At 38.7% G+C, this 25039-nt stretch overlaps 2 pseudogenes; one reads left to right on the forward strand and one right to left on the reverse strand.

Moving 5' to 3' along the window:
- The first annotated feature begins 288 nt into the window (after positions 1 to 288).
- On the forward strand, positions 289 to 801 carry LOC123805168 (annotated as a pseudogene).
- Positions 802 to 1157: 356 nt separating this feature from the next.
- LOC123805068 lies at positions 1158 to 23474 on the reverse strand (annotated as a pseudogene).
- Positions 23475 to 25039: the final 1565 nt, after the last annotated feature.

Genomic DNA, 25039 nt, shown 5'->3' on the forward strand with positions numbered 1-25039 from the left:
TCTGAGCCTAAGAGACTGTGCTGTCCTGTTCAAGCAGGGATCAGTCAGAACCAAGTGTGGGAGATTTGAGCATATTCAGAGACTGCGTCCCCTCCCTTGACTCTGGTGCTCAGGCCCACAGTGTCACCTATGTTCACCCAGAAGCTTCCTCCTCCAGGCGTGGACACCTGGGACCAGCAAAGGCCATGAGAAAACAGAAGTCAGCTGAAAGAGGAAACCTCCAGAGTACTTGTCATGGTCACTTGTTGTCTCATCAGGGCAGCCCGGGCAGTGAATTAAACAGCCACCATGTCAAACAAAAAGGCAAAGACCAAGACTACCAAGAAGCACCCCCAGCATGCAACATCTAATGTGTTCTCCATGTTTGACCAGTCACAGATTCAGGAAGTCTGAAGAGGCCTTCCACATGGTTGATCAGAACAGAGGTGGATTCATTGACAAGAAAGTTTTGCATGATATGCTTGCTTCTCTAGGGAAGAATCCAATGGGTGCATACCTTGATGCCAAGATGAATGAGGTTCCAGGGCCCATAAATTTCACCATGTTCCTCAGGATGTTTGGTGAGCAGTTAAATGGGACAGATCCAGAAGATGTCATCATAAATGGTTTTGCTTGCTTTGATGAAAAAGCAACTGACACCACTCAGGAATATTACCTGAGAGAGCTGCTGACAACCATGGGAGATGGGTTTACAGATGAGGAAGTAGATGAATTGTAGCACTTACTGACAAAAAGGGAAATTTCAATTACACTGAGTTCATGCGAATCCTTAAACATGGAGCAAGAGATAAAGATGATTGAAAGAATGTTAGCTAAAACCTTCCAATTACTTTGTCTTACTTTGTTTTGTTTCCGTGACACTTTCCCCCATCCTCATAGACCTATTACATGCAACTCAGTTTCACAGCTTTACCTCTTCTCTGATGCATTTATTCTAGACTTTTCTGCCACTTTAGCATTTGTATGATCACACTGAAGATGGGAATGGGGTTGGAAATTTTGTTGAAAAAGAGTTTGTGAATAAAAATCAACAAATGTGGAAGCTCAGAAAGATATTTTTAGAAAAAAGAGAGAGTCTTCAGCCCATGCTGTCTATTTCTAAAGGAGTTGGAAAGGACAGGAGCAGGCAGCCAGTGCAGCCCTCTGTCCATCCATGGTCACACAATGGCCTGGAATAGGAAGGAGAAGACAACCCCCAGCTCCTGGCCCAGAAATAGAAGGAAGGCCATGACGGCAACCAGCTGTCTTTGCCTCAGGCAACTTCACTCTCTTGGGCCCAAAGCACATGCAGACACTGGCAAGGTAGCCTTGAAGAAGGTGAGCCAGGCACCATGCTCAAAGACCACAGCCCGATATCTGCAGGGCTGGATGTTGCACAGCAGTCGCAGGGACACAAACACCAGCTAGGCTAGCACCAGGTTTGGCAGCTAGCAGATGTCCTGACCAGACCACATGGATATGGCTGTGAGGCTCTGGATCAGCCAGTCAAAGACATTGAAAGTCAAGAAACAGGACAACGCAATAAAGTAGTGTCCCCAGGCACTAGTGCCTGCAGTGTTATACTTGACCTCAGTAGTGACTCTGGGAAACACCCCAGTGGTAACTGGGAAGATGAAGCATAGAGAACAAGGACTAACATGTTTTTGATGATGGCTTGGATTGAGTGGCTTTTGTTGGTGGGCTGAGAGTTGCAAGCTGAAACTCCAGACTCCTCTTTGCCTTCTCTTCGCTCCTCTCCTTTACTAATTAGGTCCAACTTGGTATCCTGCTCCCCAGGTCCTTTGAGCTTGAGCTGCTGGTAGCAGCAGTAAATTCCAGCTGGGGCAGACCCAGCTAACAGACAATGGTCAAAATTATGACCCCCACAGGCTGTGACAAAATTTCCAAAGGAACTCTCTGACAGCTCTGAGCCACTGGCAGTGGCACAGATCATGGCCACTGAGGCCAAGATAAGATGCCTGGTAGGCCCTGGTCACTCGTGGTAGGAGCCATGTAGATGGCAGGCCTGAGGCCAGCCTGACCAAAGGCTGCCCTATAGGATGTTACCAAATACATTAATGAGCATAGTCTTGATCACAGTGATGATGAAAGGCAGGGCATCCAGGTGCACCCTCACCAGGATAGCAGTAATCAGGAACACCAGCAGGATGACCACCAGGCTGCACAAGATCTGAGCAGACTGAGGGATCCTCTAATGCAGAAAGGAGTTAAAGAAGGCATACAGTAGGATGGCAGCATAGCACACAAGGTCACGACATTGTTGAAGATGGCATTCAGACAATTCTGCTGCGGAGAGGGTGCTAATGGGGTGGCTGAACATTGATGTCACTACTCAGTTCAGCAGTGACACATTCTGGGACTGGTCCAGGCAGTTTGTGAAATACTAAGTGGTTGTCATGAAAAATTTCCAGGGAGCAGTGTCCCTGACCTGAGGCTGATGACTGGTTGCCATGGTGACAGTGCTCTTGGTTTCACCTGGCTGACAACTCCTTCCCTCTGAGGCTTGCAGACTTGCCAGTAGAAGGGTCAGAGCAGAGGAGGCCTGGGAAGTCTTTGGCAGGTGGTCCTAGCCCCAGCCCAGGCAGCAGGCCTTAGCCAAGGGCTCCTCCTTCTGTGAATGAGTCCTCCTGTACTGAAGTCTTTCCAAAAATACTTGTATCTTGATTGAAGTGATGATTATACAGATATGTACACTTGTCAAAACTCATCAAACTGTATATTTAAAAAGTGTGGTTTTTTTTTGTAAATAATCCCTCAATAGGATTTGTTAACAGATTCTAATGCAGGATGACCCATGAAATAGGAGCACATGGAGAGAAATTTTTAGGGAAAATGATTCCATGACTGACTTTTAGTAAAACAGTATGTATTAGTTAGTTGACAATCTGGGGAAAGGGCATTTGTAGCCGAGAAAATGGCTTGTTAAAAGTTGGAGGCATATGAAATAATATCACATTTGCAGAGCTTTAAGTAGCTCAATTTGGTAGGATGTAAGATGTGGGTGCAATAGAGGCCACAATGAAACTGAAGAGTGAGATAAGGACTGGATGGCTATATGAATATGGACATTTTATATTATGCAAAAAATATTGAAGTCATGGAAGAATTGGAGATTGATTACTGTGAAAGGATAGATATAGAAGGTATGAGGACCAAGAACTAATTTGGATCCTTAGTAATATGATGTATATCCAGAAAAAGCCCAGCCATTATTAGTGTAATGAGAATGGTTTGAGTGACATCTATGTAACCTGGCAGCGGAGGAAAGTGGACTGGAATGAGCATGTGTGAATAATGATGACTTCATTCTACTAGTCAGTGGAGGTGGTAGACACCATTGAGAGAGCATGTGTGCTGTATGGCTGTCACATTCAAAATGACTGAGTGAGTAGAGCAACGTATCTGCATCCAATTTTATGTTATGCTTGAACATTCCTCCGCAGAAACTATTTGGATGATTCAGAGGACTTCAGCTATTGGCAAGTGGTGATTGGTAACTTCATCTTGACAATGTGCCTGCTTATGTATCATGTGTGGTGCAGAGTTTTTTGGCAAAACATCAAATCATCCAGGTGACTGAGGCCTCCTACAGCCCTAATTTGGCACCCTGTGACTTCTGGTTTTTCCTAAAACTAAAATCACCTTTGAAAGAAAAGACATTTCAGACCGTTGATGAGATTCAGGAAAACATGATGGGGTAGCTGATTGCAATCAGGAGAACTGTGTGAGGTACTCAGGTGCTTACTTTGAAGGGGACTGAAACATCATTGTCCTGTGTACAATGTTTCTTGTATCTTGAATAAAAGTTTTTTTTTTTCATATTACATGGCTGGATACCTTCTGGACAGACCTTGTATACCACATCTTCTTCTTCTTTTTTTTTTTTAGATTTTATTTATTTTTAGAGAGGGAAGGGAGGGAGATGAGAGAGAGAGAGAGAGAGAGAGAGAGAGACAGAGAGAGAGACAGAGAGAGAGAGAGAGAGAGAGAGAAAGAGAGAACATCAATGTGCGGTTGCTGGGGGTCATGGCATGCAACCCAGGCATGTACCCTGACTGGGAATCGAACCTGCAACACTTTGGTTCACAGCCCGCGCTCAATCCACTGAGCTACGCCAGCCAGGGCTCCACATCTTCTTTATCCATTAATCTATTAATGGATGCCTAGGTTGCTTCCATATCTTGGCTATTATAAATAGGCTGTAATGAACATGGGGGTGCATATCTTTTTGAATTAGTATTTTTGTATTCTTTGGATAGGTACCCACAGGTGGGATGGTTGGGTTTGTAGATCTATTTTTAGGTTTTTGAGGCATCTCCATACTGTTTTCCATAGTGGCTCCATTATTTTGCAGTCTCGCCAACAATGCACAAGAGTTCCCTTTGCTCCATATCCTCACCAACACATGCAATTTGTTGACTTCTTGATAACTATTTTGACAAGTGTGAGATGGTATTTCATTGTGATTTTGATTTGCATTTCTCCGATGATTAGTGATGTTGATTATCTACTCATATGTTTGTTGGCCATCTGCATGCTGTCTTAGGAGAAAAGTTAATTTATTTCTTCTGCCCATTTTTTATTGGATTATTGCTTATTTTTTATTATCGGGTTCTATGAGTTTCTTATATATTTTGGATATCAACACCTTATCAGATATATCAATCCTGTGTACAGGTACCACATTGTTTTGCTAGCTCCACACTCTCTCCAGGAAGGGCAGCCCCACCTGAGTACACAGTAGTGCCCTACTACCTCCACACTTTCTTTGGACAGGGTAGCCCTGCAGGTGGGCATGCAGCATTTTCTATCTCTTCAGGTGGTGGGACCCAGTGTGTGCATGAAGCAGCATCCTATGGTACCTGCTGGGTCAGTTTCCAGGTGGAAGAGCCCCTTTTACCCATGCTATGGCATCACCTCTTTCTGCTGGATCTAACTCTAGGGATGTGCTAAAATGCCCTGCAGGTCTACCAGAGAACCTGGATGAAACTGCCACCCAGAATCCATGTGCAGGGGAAGTGTAAACATGCCACACACTGATTCCTCCAGTTCTGGGTTGTTTTGTCAGGTCCAAGGGAGCTCTTGTGTTTCCCCAACCCACTATATGTAGTCTGTCTTGTCTGTTGTGCTGAAGCTGTTCAGTTGGCTCAGGATACTCTCTGAGGAAAAATTATTCTAAATAGAACTGTACATTTGATGTGTTCTTAGGAGGGGGTGAGCTCAGTGTCCATCTATGTCACCATCTTGGACTTTGCCTCCCTGCCCCAAATATTTTAAAATTTCCATTCTGATTTCTTCTTAGACCCTTGAGATATTTAGAAGTGTTTCTCTTAATTTCTAAACATTCATTAGTATTCTAGTAGAACTTCTTATTGTTTTTAGTTTAATTCCACTGTGTTCAAAGAGCATATCCTAAATGATTTCAAACATTTCATATTTGCTGTGGTTCATTTTACAATCACATTTGTTGAATTTTGGAAAATGCTTAAAAATAATGTATATCCTGTTGTAATTTGTATGTCATATAAATTAAATGTATATATTAGATTGTTTGTTAATTGTGTTTTTCAGGTTTTCTATGTCCTTACAGATTCCCCCCCACCCGTTTCTCCCATGAGCTATTTTGAGAGACTTTGTCAATGTTTGCTTTTTGTATTTAAAAACACTGCTATAGGGTATGTAAAGAATTAGGCAAACCTGCACAATCTGAGGGAACATCTTCCTCAGAGAATATGGCCAGCCAGGGAGCTGACCTGAGCTTTTGGTGTCCAAGGCTTTTACTGCAACTTGATCACATACTGCCTGCATGGCTGATTTTTAGTGTTCAGCCCCTCTCGGCATTTCAGGGTAATACCTTTCATCTCCAGTTCTCCAGATGCCAGTACTGATTATGACATGGCTCCTAGCCCCCTTCATAAATCACATCATTAGATTGTCTGGTGGCCAAAGTTCACAGGCAAACAAAAGCCCTCTCACAAGGGAGAACATTCCAGGGAACTAGAGATGTCCTCCCAAGTATCCATGGACAATGGCCAGAACTCTATTTAGGTAAAATTAATTCTTCCTTACATATGGATTTACAATATCTATCTTTTATTTGTGGATCGATCATTTTTATATTATGAAATTTTCCAATCTACTTGTCTGATATTAATGTAACTATACCAAATTTCTTTTGGTTAGTGGTTATATAATGTATCTTTTAAAAAAAATCTACAGAACTCTAATTTTGTCTTATATAACTGCTGGAGAAACTGCTCTGATTTTCAGAAGCATTCTGCTTATTTATTTATTTATTTATTTATTTATATTTTTTCTGCTTATGATTTTAGCCTCCTGTCCCATGCATTCCCAGTATACAGCATGTATTTCTTTAAAGATTTTATTTATTTATTTTTAGACAGAAGGGAAGGGAAGGAGAAAGAGAGGGAGAGAAACATCAATGTGTGGTGGCCTCTCATGCACTCCCTACTGGAGACCTGGCCCACAACCCAGGCATGTGCCCTGACTGGGAGTCGAAGCAGCAACCCTTTGGTTTGCAGGCTAGAGCTCAATCCACTGAGCCACACCAGCAAGGACTGCAGCATGTATTTTGAGGAGAAATTTGGCTGCGTACTTGAGCTCCCCTCTCCAAATTCTTGCCAAAAGCAATGCTGATTTCTATGCCCCCTTGCAGTAGTCCTCTTCTGGGCATTGCTCCAGGATTTGCAATGGATTTCCAACCTTCTATCTGCACTCGGGATTGACCATTGTTTCTAGGTAAATGTGGCAGAGAGAACATCTTACACCTCTGTAGTTCTCCTATTTCCCAAGTCTTACCTTTTCTATTTCTAAACACGTCAGCATCTCTGCTGCCTTCCTTTAAATCATTTCAGAAAATTTTCTGACTCTGTGGTTATTCCATTACAATTATAATGAAAGTTCTTTCACAAAGTTGAAGATATCTTTTATTTTTTCCTCCAAATCTTGTCTTCTTCAAGTTACATACTCCTGTTTTTATTTACCTCAAGTGATATGATTTTAAAACCAGTTGCCATCCCTGTTGCCTCCATTGGACATTGGAATTAATTACAATATTCTTGATGATGGCTGATCAAAAGAGTAGAATAGGACATTTCATTCTGAATATTGTGTGTGGCTCTATTAATGTAGCTTAATATTGCATTGGCTTTTCATTTTTAGTAGCCATGTCACAGTGTTCCCTCATATTAATTGTGTAGGTAACTAATGTGGAGGAAAAAGGGGCCATATGCTAAACCTGACAAGCTCAGAGGAGGCCTGCTTCACAGGCTTTACAAACTTAGAGACCTAAAGTAACCCTTAAGATGATCTGAACATAAAAATTCCTAACTGAAAGCAGGTGAGGGTGGGTAGTCACGCCCTATGTATACTTTCCTTGACAAAAAACAATCTTTTCCATAAGTGAGCCTATCTATTGCATTTTTTGCATCTAAGGTAACATACCTTTGAAAGGTCAGAGTAATCTTCTTTTCCAAACCTTTGAAGATACATCCACTGGTACCAGAGCATGAGATCACAGAGCCCCGAGTTGTTATCGTGTTCCCTTGCATACCATCTCTATGAGCTGTAAATGTTAATCATTGACTGTCTTGTACCCACCAGTGTAAAAGAAGTATGTGTCTCTCCAATCCCAGAGGTTTCCCTGCTTTGTTTTCTCCAACGGATTTCATGTAAGCCTTCTTATATCTCCCCTGTTTATTCTAATGTGTGAAATAAATGGCAAAACTTCCATTCTTTGGAGCATTGTCCCATTCGATGAGAGTTTGCTTCTAGCAATTATCGTCAGTTTGGCTCAAATAAATTTATAAATGAGATCATATGGTATTTCTCTTTCACTGCCTGTTAGTGGAACCTAATCAACAAAACAAAGAAGCAAGCAAAATATAACCAGAGACATTGAAATAAAGAATAAACTGATAGTAACCAGAGAGGAGTGAGGAAAGAGGATAATGGGAGAAAGAAGGGGAAGGGTCGGCAAGGAACAAGTATAAAGGACTCATGGACAAAGCCAAAGGGGGATAAGAGGGTAGGAAGTGGGGGTGGGTTGGGCAGGGGAAAGTGGTGGTGGGAAAATGGAGGCAACTGTAATTGAGCAACAATAAAAAATAAATTCATAAAAATTCTCTACAGGTTTGGATGTTTCTTATGTTGATAGTAACATCTTCAGAACTTCATCATGTGAACATCTCCCCATCCTATATTACTACCTCTCCATTATTAACATATATTGAGCACTGGGCTTTATATACATTAACTCTTTTTATCCTCACATCAATTACTTTGTGAAGCCAAGTATTATCCCTACTTTGCAAACGAAGAAAATAAGAGGTCTTGTAACTTGCCCAAAGTCATAATAGTGGACCTAGCACTTAAGGTGACCAATTTATCCCAGTTTGTCTAAGAGTTTCCCAAGTTTGGTACCAAAAGTATTGTACCTCAGGAAACCTCTTATTCCTTGGTAAAATGTGATGCTTGGTATTCCTACTCAGATCTGACTGCAGTATATATGTAGCCTGAACACAAGTTCTTAATTATTGTGGTCTATTGCTTCCCTGAGATAATAGATGTATTCAAATATTGGATGTCATGTAATATGATTTGATGACTTGCTAAGTCATTTGTATTTTGTGTGCTTGAGTACGAAATGCTAAGGCCAGTGGGCAAAAGTTATAAGGACGCTATGTCAGTGTAATATAAGAAGGAACTTTCTAACAACCAGTTTTGTACAAATATACAGTGAATTGACTCAATGTGTTAAATTGTGTCTTTTTTTTTAACTGAGTGTAAGGATGCTAAATATACTTTTTAAAAATTCTAATCTTATTTGCCTCATCACATTGCTGAAACCTTTGAGTGTCATTTTCAGATATGAAATCTTTAAATACTAAAGTAAGGTAATTCTACAAGGAACTAAAATGACATAGGCCAAATAGTGAGCTTTCATCTGAATTTACTTAATTGAAGGCCACAGTGCAGATTATCTAGAAAAATGGGTCTTGCTTCAATTTTCTATGACTATAACTTTTCTGAGGTGTTTTAAAAATAGGAACTGTATAGCACTCAGTTTGAGACCAAGAGTGAGGGCCTGAAGTGCTAGTGTTTTATATTGCTGGATGGCAATAGATACATGCTTTAGAAACTGGATGATTTGGTTTTAATACAGTGTTGACAAAGAGGAATTAAGTTTCTCAGCAGACATTATTTTCTTTATATTTAACTTTCAAACAAACAAATTAAAATTATTTAAGAGCTACTAGGGCACCATTTATGATTAGTACTTTGTAGGCTGACATAAATTTTGTCAAGCTGTGGTTTTTAATTTGAATGACAATAATAAAATAATTGCATAATAGAGCCAGACTACCTGGACTCAAATCCAAGTTCTGTCACTTAGGAGGTGATAGTATTGGGAAATTAACTTTACATCTCTCTGTCACAGTTTTTTCACTTGTAATTTAGACATGGTGATGGTGATGATGATGAAAATAAAGAGTACTCCGTATATAAAAGCTGTTGTGAGAACTAAATAAGTTCATGTATCAGAAACAATATTTCTCAACTACAGCTGCATATTGTAATCACTGGATGAGTTAAAAAACTACTGATTCTTGGACTGACACCACCCCCAGATATTCTAATTTCATTGGTTTTCAGTGAGGCCTGCTCATCTGGAATTTTATAGCACCCCAGATAATTCTAATTTGCAGCCAAGGTTAAAAACCCCTGGTATAAAGTAATCATAAGAGTTTCTGGCAAACATTGAGCAATTAAGAGGTATTAATTATTATCATAGGACTAAGAAGTTGAGGTGATGATTGTCTTAAATTTTTATAAACAATATTGGAAAGTTATCTGTGAATAAAAAACTATCTTTTGCATATTCCTGTTAACATAACTTCCCTTTCTCAATAGCATAATAGGTTTGAGATTTTGTTTTGTTTTGTTTACATTATTCCCACTGTGGCCTAGTTTTCTTTACTCTGGCAGGGAAAGGCAAGCTGTAATCCAATAATACTGACATTATGCATACAGATAAAGTATGCAATTTGTTCCAGATTTATTCCATAAACTGTCTTTTAAAAGAATTAAATTCAGACATATTTTTTCTTGTCCTATTCTGATATATGCAGCTAGCTCTAGATGATGGATTTATAGGGAAATTAACTTCCCAGTCCACAGAGAGTCCATGTGCAAGGTCTTGATAACCTCCCATCCACCGCAACATGGAAGTCATCTGATTATTATCTTATAATTTACAAAGACTTCATAGAGAGTAAAGGATTTCCAAAGTGTAGTCAGATATTAAAAACCCCATAGTTCTTAGGAGAAGATAAGCACTCTAAATTATATGTATCTTATTAGGGAGATTGCAATATAAAAAGAAAAGTTTCTTGCTTTATAAGTGCATGATATTCCTCAGTGTCTTCCAGGGAGTAAGCTTAGTGTTTGGTCCTCTATGAACATATATTTTTTAATTTTGTTTTATTTTAATTGTTGCTCAAGTACAGTTTTTTGCCCTTTACTTCCATCCCAGCCCACCCCCCAGTCCTCCCCACCTCCCTCCTGTCTCCAGCCCCCCTTGTTATAGTCTATGTGTCCTTTATACTAGTTTCTTTAAACCTTTCCCCTCTTCCCCTGAAATTCCCTCCCCTTTCCCCTCTGGTCACTGTCAGCCTAACATATTTTCATCCTATATGTAGAAAGTAAAATACCTAAAAGCCTTGAAAATATGGGAGTTTATTTTCTAAAATATAGGACTCTTTAAAACATCTGATATTAACACTCAGAAGAAAAGCTTAGACATTAGAATTTGTATAGAATTGTTTTAAGGCCCAGCATCAAAATCTTAGCCATTGGAAGATGTAAAAAGTGACCTCTACCTGGTCTAGAAGGTACAACCATGAATTTTTTTAGTCTTAATTGAAACTGTAGCTGCAGGTTTAATAAGATGAGCTGAAGTGGCAAATCTATTTCATTCAGGTGGAAGTACACTATGCTTTGTATTATAATGTTTGTAAGTTTTAAAATCTAAATTATCTGCAATAAGGTAGGCATAACTAGAGAGTCAACCAGATGAACAGAGTTACCCTAAATCAATGATTTGCATTCATAGATGTCTGCCACAGATTCCTGGACCCCTTCCCCCATCACACTAAGTCAGAAACTCTGCAGATCGGCAAGAATAAATATATTTTTCAAAACTATAAATGTGATTTCTACAAACTATAGCTGGAAAAAGCTGAATTAGATATTATCCAGGGATAAACTTTTAGTAGGTGATAAAATATTTACTCTAAATGCAATACAGTTGATTGCTATTTACCATCCTCCTGGTCATATTGATCCATTTATCAACACTCTTCAGTATATTTAATATATCTAATTGTAAACTCAGCCAGTCATATCATTTAACTCATACTTTCCCATTTCATTCTGAAAATATCAAGAAAAGCCCTGGCTGGGTTGCCCAGTTGGTTAGAGTGTCATCCTGTACACCGAAAGTTGTGGGTTTGATCCCTGGTCAGGGCATATATCTAGGTTTTGATCCCCAGTCGGGCCATGTGTGGGAGGCAGTTGATCTATGTTTCTCTCTTGCATTGGTGTTTCTTTTTCTCTCTCTCCCTTCCTCTCTCTTTAAAATCAATAAACATATCCTTGGGTGAGGATTAAAAACAAGAATTTTCTTTTTTTTTCTTTTTTTTTAAAGAAACATTCTTTTTCTTTTTTTTATTTAAAGATTTTATTTATTTATTTTTAGAGAGGGAAGGGAGGGAGATAGAGATAGAGAGAGAAACGTCAATGTGCGGTTGCTGGGGGTTATGGCCTGCAACCCAGGCATGTACCCTGGCTGGGAATCGAACCTGGGACACTTTGGTTCCCAGCCCACGCTCAATCCACTGAGCTACGCCAGCCAGAGCTAAGAATTTTCTTGCTAAATGTTTTAGAAAGCCCAGATACATTATATTAATTAATATCAGGTTGGTAATATTATTTTAAAATGAAGTGATGATGTTTGAAATATATCTTCAAATGGTTCAGAAAAAAGTTATGTATATGAAAAAAGAAGAAAACATATAATGGAGAGAGAGGAAGCAAATATGGCAAAATGTTAACACTTTGAAAATGTAAGTGAACATATCTGTGTTCATTCAATTATTCTTTCAACTTTCCCATAACTTTGTAATTTTTTTGAAAATAAGAAAGTTGGGAAAACAAGTGAGGAAAATATAATAGGATTAGCTACCAGTAAAACCATGCCAGTTCCTTATGAAAATCAATTTGTTTTGACTATTCTGAGATTCAACTTTTCACCAGTTTTGAAAAGTAAGGCAAGATTTACCTAAATTCAAATTCATATTTTCTGTTTTTTATTTCTTGGGTACTAACCTTTATTAGGCACCATGCTGGGTATACAGTGATAAATAAGATACAATTCCTATCCTATTCTCTAGTGACCTGTATAATCTGTCATTCTTCATTCCCCCACAAATGACACCACTTACACTTCTCCAGATAAACCCTGCACTCTTCCTCAATACTCCAATGACACAAATGGGGCATACTATCGACTTAGGGTGTCCTTTCACCGCATTCTACCTGTTGAGATCTTGCTTATTTTTGAAATCTTAGATAAGACATTCACTATTAGCCTTCCTGAAATCTCATAGAAGGAATTGTTTTCTCTCTCTACTAACCCCAAATTAGCAAATTTTACCTACATTTGTATATATATATCACAGATTTCTTTGCAGTTTAGTTTTGAAAATATCTCAACCAGCCCTGCCTGGTGTGGCTCAGTGGATTGAGTGCTGGCCTGCGAACCAAAGGGTCGCCAGTTCAATTCCCAGTCAGGGCACATGCCCAGGTGGGCCAGGTCCCCAGTAGTGGGGTGTGCAAGAAGCTACCACACACTGATATTTCCCTCCCTGTCTTCTCTCTTCCTCCCCATTTCTAAAACTAAGTAAATAAATAAATAAAATCTTAAAAGAAAATATCTCAACCAGATTATAAGCCCTAGAAGGAAGGGACTCAGTTTGGTTCATCTCTTGCCAAACAGATCAGTACTGTGCCTGGTATATATATAGTTGTTTAATTGAAATGAAATATTTCTAGAATAGTCCTGTGTTTACATCCACAAGGTTTTTTCTTTTTCACATTGAGATGGAATTCACCTGAATTCATACTTTTATCTAATTTAAAAGTGACAAAATTCTCTATTTGTCTATTTTAGAATGCTCTTGTAAACCACATTTCTCCTACCCTTTCAAGTTGAAGGCCACTCTCTTTGATGGAAAAGGAAGAAGAAAAATAGGAGTTTGTCATTTTGTTTACTTTTTATCACTTGGTAATTCTACACCATTTGAGCCAAACAGTTACCTTGCCAATTTTTGTTCTTTTTGTCTCAAATGTAGATTAAAAAGATTTGAAGTCCTTTTCAGTGTTTAACATGTTTTTTAGCTTCAGCTCACATGGAGATTTTTTTGTTGATATCGTTTGTGCATGTTTGTGCTATACTTTTGTTTTTGTCCTTGGCAATGTTATGTCCTTTTTCTTTTTTGTATACATCTTTTTAAAGGCAAGCAATTAACAATGTGATTTCATCACCTCCAACTCCACTAAAACAGGAACCTAATCAACAAAAGAAAAAAGCAAGCAAAATATAACCAGAGACATTGAAATTAAGAACAATCTTACAGTAACCAGAAGGGAGGGGGGAGGGGATAATGGGGGAGAAGGGTTTTCAGGAACCACTGTAAAGGACTCACAGACAAAACAAAGGGGAGGGTGGAAATGGGAGGGGGGGTGAGTTTGGCTGGGATCGGGGGGAGGTGGTGGGGGTAACTGCAGGCAACTGTAAAAGAACAACAATAAAATAACTTAAAAATTATTAAAAAAGACTAAATATAGTGGTTAGGAGCAAGTGCTTTGGAGTCAAGGGTATTTGAGTTCAAATTTTGATCTTGCCTCTTGCTAGGCTTTCTCTATCTGTGACATTGGGAAATAAAATTTATTTCCTATTGAAATAGGATTATAAGATATAATGAATGTGAATTACTTAAAATAGTACCTGGTACATAATATACTTTTATTATTAGAAGTAATGATAAATATTGAGATGAGATTTTCAAGACTGAAGATCCTGCAAAAGTAAGTAGTAATGTGTCAAGGAAATATAAAAAAAACTGGCAATATTATTCTATTTTAAATCCCAGCTTTTTATGACCTGAGGACACTTGTAAAATGTAAATCATACATATCTTACAAGACTGTTGTAAAAATTACCAGAAATAGTTTATGTAGAGTAATTATCTCAGTACTTGGTTTAGTATAAGCACTTAATAAATATCAGCAGTTATTATTTTTGTTATTAATAAAGATACATTCATGACAGAGACCTCCACTTTTCTAGCTTTTGGGGTTCTAATGCTAAAACCTTAAAACAGTTATTTCTTTTACACATGGTATTAAACTTGGATTGTTGCTTCTCTTCTACAGTTAACTCCACTCAGTTATATAACTGAAGAATTGTTCATTCCTTCTTGGATATTGTTTTAATACATAGCCTTCTAATTCATAAGTAAAATCTCTGTGATTGTGTTACTCCCTTTTAAGAATCTTTCAGAGTTCCAAGAATTCACATTCATTGATGTAACTAGGCCAATCATCTTAGTCATGTTGAACAATACATTTTCGCTTAGCTAGATCATTAACATAGGAGTTTTACTTTGATCTGATTGTCCACAGGACAAAGGAAGGTTGGTGCCCCTTATTTCGTTTCTACTGTGTGCAAGACATAGTGCTAGGTACTTTATATATGTTTCACTTTATTCTTGTAAGGTCGGTATTATTCTTCAATGGGTGAGGTAACTATGGAAGACATAGTGCTAAGTACTTTACATACATTTCGTTTTATTCTCCAAGATTGGTATTATTCTTCAATGGATGTGGTAACTAAGGTTCAGGGAGATTTGGTAACTTTTCCAAATATTCATAGTTAGTGAGTGAGTGGAGTCTCTTCACTCTGACAGCAGAACTCTTACCAACTCTACCATTCTCCTTTCCCAAATATACAGTTATTTACTATTTACCACTGGTAATTTCTATGAAGGTGCTTAAGTATCCAAGCTTCCCAAGAAGAGGATATTTCAGGACAATATTAAGTAGACTTTATTGACTATAATCCCAGATAGACCTGCCTTGTTTAGTATCTGCAAGATGGTATTAGAGTGAATTTACAGTGTATTACCTTTGGATACAGAACTACATTGTATTGGGATATGTGTAAGTATAAGTGGTAAATAAATGACCATATGCCTGGCATATGTTTCATTTCATTAGCAATCATGATAAGTGACAAATATTGCATCTCATTTTAATCCCCAAAACTAAATGTCACACTTTGTAGATGATACTCATTCAAAGAGATGATTTGTGAAAACAAGAGTAGTACCTAGATACTTATTTTATGGATCTGATTTTGGTTCAGTCCCTTAGGTTTTACCAATAATTAGAAACACAGAAAACAAATTAGTTGTAGTTTGGTTTTCAAAAGACAGCTTTTGTTTTTCTTCCTGTAGGTTTAATGTTCCCACGTTGAGGATGTAGAGATGACCCTGGATGATCATGAATACCTCATGCGTCCACCTTCAATAACTGGGGCATATGCTGTTGGCATGGCATCTAGCTAGCCAATAGTTGCACTCAAGAATTTTGTTGAGGATCAAAGATGGCAGAGGAGTAAGTGGAAGCTACACTAACTGCCTCCCAGGACCAAACTGGAATTATAACTAAATTGTAGAAGAAATCGTCCAGAATAACCAACTGAACACTAGCTGGAGAGAAGCCTTATAACCATGGACAGACAGAAGAAACCTCCTCACTACAATATGACAGGTAGGGAGTGCAGAGGAGGCGCAACAAGCAGGCTGGGCTTCCACAGGGACAACTGAAGTTCCGGAGGGATGCTTCAGTGGCTGAGGGGTTCCCCCACAGAACTGTGGGGCCTAAACACCAAGCTGGGCTCCCCAGCCTACAGCACCAGAGCTGGGAAAGGAACACAGATAACATCCAGCTGTGAAAGGCAGCAGGGTCTCTGTCTGCCAGGGAGAGATGGCTGGAGATGCAGACAGCCTCTTAAAGGGCCAACACACAAAATTTCATTTACAGTGACTTACCCTGGGTGCTGGCAAAGAGAGGGCAGAGTGGGGTAGAGAAGCTTGAGGAGAGTCTAGAGCTAGTGGGTCTGGGCAGAGAACTGAAGGAACAGCTTTCAGGATCTGTATGCTGAATCATTCCTTATACTACAGGAGCCATCTTGCTCAGGCAGAGCATTTCTCTCCACGTGGCCTCAGCCTGAGAGGAAGCAATAGCTCTACCTGCAAAAATTACTCTACACCACCCTGCAGTGTTTAAGACAGACTGCTGATTACAGCTTGATTAGATTAACAACTGATCAGTATAATGGCTGTTTAGTTTAACATCTAAGGCAACAAATTCAAAGAAAATAAAAGAAGCAGCCAAATTGGGAAGACCAAGAAACAGACCCCAAATGAAAGAACAAGAGAATTTTCCAGAAGAACTAGATGAAATGGAGGCAAGCATTTGTCAGATAGAGAGTTTAGAGTAATGATTATAAGGATACTCAACAACATGAAAAAAGACATAACAACCATAAAAGAGGGCCAGTCAGAAATAAAGAATACAATATCTAAGATAAATAGTACACTGGAAGGAATAAACAGTAGGTTAGATAAAGCTGAGGATCGGATAAGTGTTTTGGAAGACAAGGTGGAGAAAACCTCCCAGGCAGAGCAGCAAAAAGAAAAAAGAATTTTAAAAAATGAGGAGAGCTTAAGAAACATTTTGGACAACATGAAGCAGAACAACATCTGCATCATGGGAATACCAGAAGGAGAAGAGCGAGCAAGGCATCAAGAACCTATTTGAAGAAATAATGACCAAAAACTTCCCTAATCCAGTGAAGGAAAAGAAATCACATAAGTCCAGGAAGCTCAGAGATTCCCCCAAAATTTGAACCCAAAGAGGCCTACACCGAGACACATCATAATCAAAATGACAAGGCTTAAAGACAAGGAAAGAATCCTAAAAGCCAGGAGAGAAAAGCAGGGAGTTACCTACAAGGGAGAACCAATTAGGCTGATACCTGATTACTCAACAGAAACATTTCAGGCCAGAAGAGATTGGCATGAAAATTCAAAGTGACGAAAAGCAACGACCTACAACCAAGGCTACTTTATCCAGTGAGGCTCTCATTTAAAATTGAAGGAGAAATAAGGAGCTTACCAGATAAGAGAAAGCTAAAGGAGTTTGTTAACACCAAACCAGTACTGTAACAAATGTTAAAAGGCTTGTTTTAAGAAAAAAAAAAGAAGAGAAGGAGAAGGAAAAAAGAAGAGAAAACAGTTAGACAGTAAAGTGGCACTACATATGTATCTATCAATAATCACCTTAAATGGAAGTGGCTTAAATGTCTAACCAAAAGACAGAGGGTAGCTGAACGGAAAAGAAAACAAGACCCATATATATGCTGCCTCCAAGAGACACATCTCAGATTGAAAAACACATACAGACTAAAAGTAAAGGATTAGAAAAAGATATATCATGCAAATGGAAAAGAAAAAAAGCTGGGGTAGCAGCACTCATATCTGACAAAATAGACTTTAAAACCAAGGCTGTAGTAAGAGACAAAGAAGGACACTACATAATGATAAAGGGAACAATCCAACAAGAGGACATAACCCTGGTAAACTTTTATGTACTCAACAGAGGAGCAACATGTAAAGCAAATTTTGATGGACATAATAGGAGAGATCAACAGAAATACAGTCATAGTCGGGGATTTAACACCCCATTGATTTTAATGGATAGATCTTCCAGACAGAAAATTAACAAGGAGACAGCGGCCATCATCAACGACACACTAGACCAAATAGATTTAATTGATATCTTTAGAGCATTTCATTCCAAAGCAGCAGAATATACATACTTTTCAAGTGCACATGGAACGTTTTCTAGGATAGACCCCATGTTAGGACACAAAACAAGTCTCAATAAATTTAAGAAGATTGAAATCAGCCCTGGCTTGTGTGGCTCAGTGGATTAGTGCTGGCCAGAGAGCTGAGGGGTTGCTGGTTCAATTCCCAGTCTGGGATTATGGGCCGGGTCCCTAGTGGGGGGTGCAAGAGAGGCAACCACACATTGATGTTTCTCTCCATCTCTTTCTCCCTCCCTTACTCTCTCTAAAAAGAAATAAAATTAAAATTAAATCTTTAGAAAGAAGATTGAAATCATGTCAAGCATCTTTCTCTGAACACAATGCAATGAAGCTAGAAATCAATCACAAGAAGAACACTGAACAACATGCAAAACATGGAAGCCAAATAACATGTTATTACACAATGAATGAGTAAACAATGATATCAAGGAAGAAATCAAAAGATACTTTGAAACAAATGAAAATCAGGACACAACAATTCAAAACCTGTGAGACACTGGGATACCAATTCTAAGAGGGAAATTCATAGCATTAGAGCCCTATTTCAGAAAACAAGAAAAAGCTCAAATAAACAATCTAACTTTACATTTAAAGAAACTTGAAAAAGAACAACAAACAAAGCCCAAATGTGAGCAGGAAGGAAGTAGCAACCATCAGAGTAGAAATAAATGAAATGGGGTCTAAAAAGTGATACAAAACATCAATGAATCCAAGAGTTGATTCTTTGAAAAGATAAACAAGATTGACAAACCTTTAACCAGACTCCTCAAGAAAATAACAGAAAGGACCCAGATAAATAAAAATCAGAAATGAAAGAGGAGAAATAACAACTGGCACCAAAGAAAACCAAGGATGTAAGAAAATATTATAAACAAAATATGTCAACAAACTGGACAACCTGGATGAAATTGGAAAACTCCTACAAACATACAACCTTCCAAAAATAAATCAGGAAGAATCAGAGAATCTGAATAGACTGATTACACCTAATGAAATTGAAGTAGTAATCAAAAAAGTCCCAATAAACAAAAGCCCTGGGCCAGATGGATTCACAGGTAAATTTTACCAAAATTTCCAAAAAGAACTAACATCTCTCCCTCTCAAACTACTTCAGAAAATTCAGGAGGAGGGAAGGCTCTCAAACTCATTTTATGAAGCCAGCATTACCCTAATTCCAAAAGCAGATAAAGACAGTACAAAGAAAGAAAATTAAAAGTCAATATTCCTGGTGAATAAAAATGCTAAAATCCTCAACAAAATATTAGTGAACAGAATACAGCAATGCATCAGAAAGATTATACACCGTGATCAAGTGGGATTTATTCTGGGAATGCAATGTTTGTATAACATTTCCACATCAATAAATGTGATTCACCACATAAACAAAATGAAGGATAAAAACCACGTGATCATATCAATAGAGGCAGAAAAAGCTTTTGATAAAATCCAGCACCCATTTATGATAAAAACTCTCAGTACACCGGGAATAGAAGGAACATACCTAAACATAATAAAGGCCATATATGACAAACTCACTGCCAGCATCATACTAATGGGAAAAAAACTACAAGTGTTCCCCTTAATATCAGGAACAAGACAGAAATGTCTGTTCTCTCCTCTCTTATTCAACATAATACTGGAAGTCCTCCTAGTCATAGCAATCAGAGAAGAAGAAGAAATAAAAGGCATCCAAATTGGAAAGGAAGATGTAAAATTGTCTTTATTTGCAGATGACATGATACTGTACATAGAGAACCCCAAAGATTCCACCAAGAAACTATGAGAACTGATAAATGAATTCAGCAAAGTAGCTGAATATAAAACTAATATCCAGAAATCAGTTGCATTTTTATATGCCAATAACAAACTAACAAAAAGGAAATTAAAAAATAATTCCATTCACAATTGCTTCGAAAAGAATAAAATATTTAGTAATAAACCTAACCAAGGTTTTAAAAGATGTGTACACAGAAAAACATAAGATAATGAAGAAAGAAATTGGAGAAGATACAAATAAATGGAAGCATACACCGTCTTAATAGATAGGAAGAGTTAACATCATGAAAATGTCTATACTACGCAAAGCAATTTATAGATACAAGACTCATAGATGGAGAGCAGGATAACAGCTATTGGGGGAGTGGTGAGGGGTTGGAGGGGTTAAGGAAAAAGGACTCATGGACAACAGTGTGGTGATTGCTGTGGGGAGGGGTGTATAAGGGGACTAAATGATAATGGAAAAAATACAATAAAGATTAACTTTATAATGGGGGGAGGGGGGAAGGGTTTTTAGGAACAACTATAAAGCACACATGGACAAAACCAAGCGGGGGTGGAAGCAACGGAGGGAGGTGGGTTTGTTTGGGGTTGGGGGGAGTGGTGGGGGGAAACATAGACAACTGTAATTGAACAAAAATAAAATAATTTTTAAAAGATTAACTTAAAGAAATCAGTTAAATAAAAATAATTTTGTCTTTTCTTTCCTTTTCTGCTGTAGGAGGCAGATAGATGACAATGGTAAGCCATGAAAATTCAGTTGTGCTCAAATGAGCAATTATTAATATAGAAACAAAAAATCCCCTAGTTCTCTCTTTCTTTTGTCCACATTTGATTACTATATCCTTCAAAACTGAGTGAAGGGCTAGATGATCCTGCTTTGAAACACATTGTTTCAGAGAGGAAAAGAAATAAATGTTATACGTGGAATGCTGGAGAGTCTCAAGAGAGTCACTGGAAACTGCAGTTAAAAGGCCTCTGTTTGGGTAGCCACTCTCCTGGCTTGTTCTTCTCTGCATCATAAATAGGTTTCCTGAGGGTTAGAAACATTTTGAGTGTTGTATTGTATGAGATTAATAATAACGGTAGTACAAATAATGATACTGTAGCATGGAGCAAATGGAGATTCACCTCAGCATCAGTGAGAGGATGGCATTACTCTATTTTATTTGAGCAGTCAGAAATTACCTTTACAGGAGAGAAGGCTGAGTGGGAAACAATGAAAAACAAACAAACAAACAAAAAACAGTAAGTCTCCTGAGCAGCTATCAGAAACGGTGCATACATTCCAACACAAAAGTTTTACTCTAGTTTTGTTTCTAAGAGGGATCAGAAAGAGGCATTAGGTAAAGCATAACTTTTCTTAGTGAGCAACAAAGAACGACTCCTTGCTGCTCACACATGGCCAGCCAATAGGTGCACTCCTTGTAGGTCATATTTCTAATTCCTATAATATCCCAATAGGGAAGCAAAATTTCAAGCCTTTGAAATAATCTGGTACATACCAAGGAACCCATTCAAGAAAATTGCTCTCAGTAGGATACATTTTGGGGAGACATAAACCTCTTGAGGGCATAACAAAACCACTGAGGTTTACACATGACCTTTTACAGATTCTAAGTTCCAATAATTGATGTGTGTTGATCCATGAACCCAGACCACAAATGTACACACTGCTGCTATTATGTTATTGTTAGCCATGGAAGCATGTCATATTTGAAAGGATTTTAAGGTAGAAAATGGTGAATCATCAGCACAAGAAAGTAAAAGTTCTAAAATAATAGGAAAACAAGAAGTTTATAAACTCTTCATCATTAAACAATGATTTATTGAGTGCTTCACTTGACATAGCACTGCACTAGTAATGAGGGGAAAAACTCAATTTCAGGAGAACAGTCAGAGGACACTGATAGGAAGCTTACTCAATGTCAATTTTAGATGAAAAGGATCTAAACACAAAAGAAAAGTAGTGCCTTGAAATTGCATCTGGAAACTTGGTTCTAATTTCTTTTCTTTTTTTAAAAAAAATTTTTAAGATTTTATTTATTTATTTATTTTTAGAGAGGGAAAGGAGGGAGATAGATAGATAGAGAGAGAAACATCAATGTGCGGTTGCTGGGGGTTATAGCCTGCCAACCCAGACATGTACCCTGGCTGGGAATTGAACCTGGGACACTTTGGTTCCCAGCCTGCGCTCAATCCACTGAGCTATGCCAGCCAGGGCTTCTAATTTCTACTTAATAAAATATTGAAGTGATGTTAACTGAAAGTAAAATTTCAAATCTTTGTAGTGTTTGTCTTGCATTTTACACATAAGAACCTAAATCTATAAACTCTTAGCTATGATTCATCAAGCTTTATCTTGAAAGCAAATTGATTCAAAGATGTGATATTTCAGGACAGAGCAAAGCTCTTGTTTATCTGACTTTCCTAAATGTCAGTATTATAAGGATAATAGTGCCTGGTGAGAATTTGATGAAAACTGTGAACTTTCTCTCACCATATTTATACATCATCTATGCATACGGGGGTGGGCAAAAGTAGGTTTACAGTTGTGAATATGTGAAACAGAGTTTATTCTTGTGTTGTTGTTCAGTAATTATTGTATTATTTTCCACATGAACAACTGTAAACCTACTTTTGCATACCCTTGTATTTTAATTTTTATGAGTAGTTTCAGGAATTTCAAGACTCTCAGGCTATCCATGGAACTTCAAAGGATATCTGAACTTCTTAAGAACAGATCTACTTTATCAGATGTTTCAATTCCAGGCAAGATGATGACATAGGTAAACTCAGTTCTCTCCTCTTTCCACAACCACATCAAAATTACAACTAAACTACAGAACAACCACCATTCAGATTCACCTGAAGTCTGGCTGAATGGTAGTCCTACAACTAAGTATATAAAGTAGAAGCCACACTGAGGCAGAGTGGCTTCAGAGTTGCAGAATGAGCTGGTCCCACAACCATGTGTGGCTTATAAAAATTGGGAGCTATGTCTTGGTTGTGGAGGTCCCCTCTGAGGAGCAAGGTGTCCCAACCCCACACTAGGCCTGCAGCCCAGAGTTCCAGTGCCAGGAAGAGAAGTCTCCATAACACCTGGCTGTAAAAACCATCAGGGATTGAGGCTTCTGGAGTCCTAGGCAGTTCCTCTTAAAGCCCCCTACACAGATTTTATTCAGAGTCACACCTGCAGAGCTCCAGAGCTAGGACCACAGCTTGAAAGGCACCAGGGACAAACAGGGAAGAACTGAATTGTCTGGTATCAGGGTGAGATTACTTCCAGACAGAAGTACTAGCAGAGACCTTTGTTCCTTTAGTGAGCCTCCTTCACCCCAGGGCCAGCAGGAGGAGACCATATCTAAAACTCCATCAACCTGGCTGAACCTGTTTGCCCCACCCTGAAGATTCCCTGAGACCCCTCCCCACCCAACTTTCAGGCCCACCAAAGCTGTTTCCAGGGGCTTTTCCATACAAATGGCCTGTCTTGGCTCATGTTTCAGATTTTCCTGAAGTCTCTCAAATAAGCAGCATTTGGCCTCAGCATGCCCTCTACCTCACCTAAGTGATCATGAGCAGCAGCTGACCTTCGATCATAGCTTGGCCTCGCCTGGACACCTCCATCTAGCAGCCATCTGCAAATCACTTTGTAGCTCATGATGGTAGCCCTAGGAAGAACACAGGTGACATCTACCTTGGCCTACACCTCCTGGGAGGCCCCAGAGCCAACGCAACTGGAGGACAACTTCACACCACATCAAAAGCATTACCCAATCACCTCCAAAAGCAACACACTAAAGGGGAAGACTCAGGAGCACCAGAGCCCCACTGAAGTAAGTCCTGTTCTGTGGGGTGGGCCCCTATATAGCTGATATTCCATGGTTGTCAGAGGTTGGAGGTTGGTGGTCAGTGGTCACAGCCAATCCCTGCAGCTAATCAACCTCAGAATAAATCCCTCTCATTGCATCCTTGCTGGCGTAGCTCAGTGGATTGAATTAGGCCTTCAAACTAAAGGGTTGCTGGTTCACTTACCAGTCTAGGGCACATGTCTAGGTTGCAGGCAAGGTCCCCAGTAGGGGACACGGGAGAGGCAACCACGCATTAATGTTTCTCGCCCACTCTGTTTCCCTCCCTTCCCCTCTCTCTAAAAAAGAAATAAATAAAGTCTTAAAAAATTCCTCTATGTATTGTGTCACTTGGGTATGAGATTTATTGAGATAGTCAGTTAGTATGTTACGTAATTTTTAATCATTGGGTATACACCTGAAACTAGTATAATAATGTATGTCAACTGTAATTGAAAAATAAAAATGATTTTAAAATGAAAAAAGAGCCCTGACTCAGTGGATTGAGTGCTGGCCTGTGAATCAAAAGGTCACCAGTTTGATTCCCAGTCAGGTTACATGCCTGGATTGCAGGCCAAGTCCCCAGTTGGGGGTGTGCAAGAGGCAACTGATTGATGTATCTCTGACACATCCATGTTTCTCTCTCACTCTCCTAGTCTTCCCCTCTCTCTAAAAATGAATCAATAAAATCTTAAAAATCTAAAAAAATGAAAAAAGGGACATTCTGTATGTTATTGGCTTGTGAAATTATTATAATTCCCACACTGAATCTGTGCTACAATACATTGCTAACGCAAACAATATATAAGAAAGATGTTTGAAAGCTTATGGTGTGCACATATTAGTTATGGGACTTGGAGAATATGCTCACTAGAAGTTCCTGCATGGACAGAGAGCCCTTTTAACTTAGCAGAAGGGTAAAACTTGCTGATTTCCAAGCAGCCTTAGGCTGAGAAGGATGAAATAATTTTGATTTGTGAGTCATCTTCCAAGATGATGAGCAAGGGCCCACACATGGCTCAAACTAGATTTTACTTCATATTCAAGAATCTAGGTACATTGAGAAATTCCCTAGAGGAAGTTCTGTGGTAACTATAAGGCAATAAATTTCCTGAGCCCATGTTGAACAGTCACCAGGAGAGGCAAACTTCTTCGAAAAGGTATCTAGGATCTAGGACTTCCTAGAAAAACTGGAATCTGTAACTGTTTATTTCAGGAAAGAACATCCCCAGAGACATAAATAGAATAAGGAGAATGCTGTTAATATGTAGGACTCTTGAAGGAATAGAACATTCCCTTTTTGGAAGTTGTTTTATAATATGTTAAGGTAGAAGTGTCTACAGCACACTACTTGTAGATTCTCAGAAGTACAGTTGAA

The sequence above is a fragment of the Phyllostomus hastatus genome, unplaced genomic scaffold (genome assembly GCF_019186645.2).
Source record: "Phyllostomus hastatus isolate PE091 unplaced genomic scaffold, TTU_PhHast_1.1 phas_scaffold_28, whole genome shotgun sequence".
Lineage (NCBI taxonomy): Eukaryota > Metazoa > Chordata > Mammalia > Chiroptera > Phyllostomidae > Phyllostomus > Phyllostomus hastatus.